This window comes from Schistocerca piceifrons, chromosome 11 (assembly GCF_021461385.2).
Source record: "Schistocerca piceifrons isolate TAMUIC-IGC-003096 chromosome 11, iqSchPice1.1, whole genome shotgun sequence".
NCBI lineage: Eukaryota > Metazoa > Arthropoda > Insecta > Orthoptera > Acrididae > Schistocerca > Schistocerca piceifrons.
This window is the reverse complement of record NC_060148.1, coordinates 143,591,130-143,595,118: the sequence shown is the minus strand read 5'-3', so window position 1 is coordinate 143,595,118 and position 3,989 is coordinate 143,591,130. Positions and strand designations below refer to the sequence as shown.

Sequence of the window (3,989 nt, the reverse complement as noted above, 5' to 3'; positions counted from 1 at the left end):
CATGATGACTTTGTACAAATTTTCGTCTTTTCTGTAGAAATGCACTTTCCGTAAAGGACGTTAATTGGAAGGAAAAGATGATGGCTAACTGAAACCCTCAGCTGCCGACAGGTGTTGTTGATATACCTCGATGTGGACAGCTGAAAATGTGTGCCCCGACCGAGTAATGAGTGAATGGGCAAATGTCTCTAAGGTACATTACATATCTAGAATTGTGGGCAGTTGGGAATGTGAGTCTCATGGGAAGCGTGCAAGGGATAAGTCCCTGCAGTCGCGCTATTCATCTGTATCCTCGGTGGTTCAGATGGATAGAGTGCCTGCCATGTACGCAGGAGGTCCCGGGTTCGAGTCCCGGTCGGGGCACACATTTTCAGCTGACCACATCGAGGTATATCAACAACACCTGTCGGCAGCTGAGGGTTTCAGTTAGTCATCATTTATTCCAGGGAAAAGCTGCACGGTCAACAACAGTAATCTGTTCTTTCGAGAACAGTTACTGTCTTCATATATATATGGAAGGAAAAGAGATTATCTACTGCCAGAGGTCGCCAGGCACAGCCATAGAAGTATACAGCATAACAGCTTCCTACCTTTGCCGCTGAAATCAGCTTTCCCGGCGCGTCTCGTTTGTAGGCAGAATTTAATTTTAATCAGTTCCTCCAATGTTTTTATGACTCCCAATCCCGTCGACAGACAACAAATACAATGAAAGTTTCATTAGTTCCTTGTAATAATATGAATCATTTATCTAAAAAAATTTATCTCAACAATTGAAAGGTCTGTTCATATTTCGCTCGATGCCGTCCTTTAAACGATCGCCATTGAATAGATGTGAGTGGCAATAGAAATGGATTAATAATGTCTTGAATAATTGGTAAAATTGATTGGAAAGTATAGTTGAAAGAAATTTTGAAGGTAATTTATAAATCTGTACACAACTCTGCGTGAACTTTAACTGATACCAGTATCAGCAGACGTTTAATATCAACAGATTTAAGGTTGATAAACATAATATGCATTACGTACTGCTTCACATTAATTCCGTCGTGTTTAGTCTCGATTGTGATAATATCGATGCAGGAACGCTCCTACAATACTGTGTAAATTCTTCTTGTCTGCACCGAAACTCTTGCAGTATCTTGGAGGCGAGTGAAATGATGAACAGATAGTATTCTAACTCTTAACCGTGCAAATAGATCTTCCTCTTCTAATAACTTTTTATAATACATTTAATGTACGGTTAAAATACCCATTTTTATCAATGCTGGTACGACACATACAAGCATACATCCGAACTCTACCACTTTCCGAAACAAAAAGGTGAAGATACATGAACTGATAAGCTGAAGAGTGTATTTCTTACTTTGCTTGATACAGATATTTAATGAGGTATCTAAACATCATCCTTGCCACAAAACAACTCCTTAATTTACCTTTAGCGGTGTCTATAACTCATTCACTTTACATTAGCTTATATAAGAAAAGAAAAGAACAAAAAATATTATGATTCAATGCATTACATATAAAAAGGAAAGTATGTGGAAGGATATGGGGCTGTGAAAATCCAAGTGTGTTGAAAGTGCACCCAACTGAAATAAATGTATTTATTTGTACTCTAAATAACCTTCATAGATTCCTCCTTAGGTGATTTATACAGAGTGTTACAAAAAGGTACGGCCAAACTTTCAGAAAACATTCCTCACACACAAAGAAAGAAAATATGTTATGTGGACATGTGTCCGGAAACGCTTACTTTCCATTTAGAGCTCATTTTATTACTTCTCTTCAAATCACATTAATCGTGGAATGGAAACACACAGCAACAGAGCGTACCAGCGTGACTTCAAACACTTTGTTACAGGAAATGTTCAAAATGTCCTCCGTTAGCGAGGATACATGCATCCACCCTCCGTCGCACAGAATCCCTGATGCGCTGGTGCAGCCCTGGAGAATGGCGTATTGTATCACAGCCGTCCACAATACGAGCACGAAGAGTCTCTACATTTGGTACCGGGATTGCAAAGACAAGAGCTTTCAAATGCCCCCATAAACGAAATTCAAGGGGGTTGAGGTCAGGAGAGCGTGGAGGCCACGGAATTGGTCCGCCTCTACCAATCCATCGGTCACCGAATCTGTTGTTGAGAAGCGTACGAACACTTCGACTGAAATGTGCAGGAGCTCCATCGTGCATGAATCACATGTGTCGTACTTGTAAAGGCACATGTTCTAGCAGCACAGGTAGAGTATCCCGTATGAAATCGTGATAACGTGTTCCATTGAGCGAAGGTGGAAGAACATGGGGCCCAATCAAGACATCACCAACAATGCCTGCCCAAACGTTCACAGAAAATCTGTGTTGATGACGTGATTGCACAATTGCGTGCGGATTCTCGTCAGCACACACATGTCGATTGTGAAAATTTACAATTTGATCACATTGGAATGAAGCCTCGTCCGTAAAGAGAACATTTGCACTGAAATGAGGATTGACACATTGTCGGATGAACCATTCGCAGAAGTGTACCCGTGGAGGCCAATCAGCTGCTGAAAGTGCCTGCAGACGCTGTACACAGTACGTAAACAACTGGTTCTCCCGTAGCACTCTCCATACAGTGACGTGGTCAACGTTACCTTCTCTGACGCTGACATTAGGGTTATCGTCAACTGCACGAAGAATTGCCTCGTCCATTGCAGGTGTCCTCGTCGTTCTAGGTCTTCCCCAGTCGCGAGTCATAGGCTGGAACGTTCCGTACTCCCTAAGACGCCGATCAATTGCTTCGAACGTCTTCCTGTCGGGACACCTTCGTTCTGGAAATCTGTCTCGATACAGACGTACCGCGCCACGGCTATTGCCCCGTGCTAATCCGTACATCAAATGGGCATCTGCCAACTCCGCATTTGTAAACATTGCACTGACTGCAAAACCACGTTCGTGATGAACACTAACCTGTCGATGCTACGTACTGATGTACTAGATGCTAGTACTGTAGAGCAATGAGTCTCATGTCAACACAAGCACCGAAGGCAACAGTACCTTCCTTCAATTGGGCCAACTGGTGGTGAATCGAGGAAGTACAGTACATACTGACGAAACTAAAATGAGCTCTAACATGGAAATTAAGCGTTTCCGGACACATGTCCACATAACATCTTTTCTTTATTTGTGCGTGAGGAATGTTTCCTGAAAGTTTGGCCGCACCTTTTTGTAACAGCCTGAATACTGGTACACTGAGGGACCCGAGTATTGCATTACAAGCTAGAACAGCTTTCATCTGTTGCTGAAAATCTTAATCTAACTATGAGAGAATCATTAACAGAAACTGAGTTCTCGAGTTACATATTTTCACGATTTACACGATTCTCTGGGAATGTATTGTCATGACAAATACAAATTTGTTCATAGGTGGGTAATGTATCATTTCGAACAATTGACCGAAAGAAGTCTGTCCGATTGTAATACAACTGCAAGGCATGAGTGAGAGTAGTGCAGCACACATACAAACACCGCCTAAAATACTTATGTAAACATTTCGTCTTGATAATAAGCATAAATTCTAAAAAGGCATATTAAACGTGAAAAAGTACGTAAATAGGTCGTATTTAAATCGTTAATGACGCAGCTGCAGGCTATCCAGAAACACCGATTATGATGAATGAAATGACATTCCTTAAACGTGCATAGTATATGCAAATATGAGAAACACTTTCGTGAGAGATATCTGTAATGTTTGTTCTCCATTCTCGAATTTTTTTTTTTTCTTTATTGTGATTTCATGCCCCTGCCCCATACGGGCAGGGGAGGGCTGTCAGCAGCACAATCCGCCGCTCTTCAGCCGCGTGAATGACAACTAAAACAAGAATAAAATAATACATACATAAGGAGGTAAAAAAGGGGAACATAAAACAGAGTAAGGGGAGAAAATGGAGGTAAAAATACACTGACATGTAGAAGTTCATTGGGGACAGTTAAAAAAGTCACCAGAAAGTTA

General features: G+C 41.4%; 1 non-coding gene across 1 annotated transcript; it reads left to right on the top strand.

Moving 5' to 3' along the window:
• The first annotated feature begins 289 nt into the window (after positions 1-289).
• On the top strand, positions 290-363 carry Trnat-ugu. The gene has a single exon. It is a non-coding gene; the product is annotated as a tRNA-Thr (tRNA).
• The last annotated feature ends 3,626 nt before the right edge of the window (positions 364-3,989 follow it).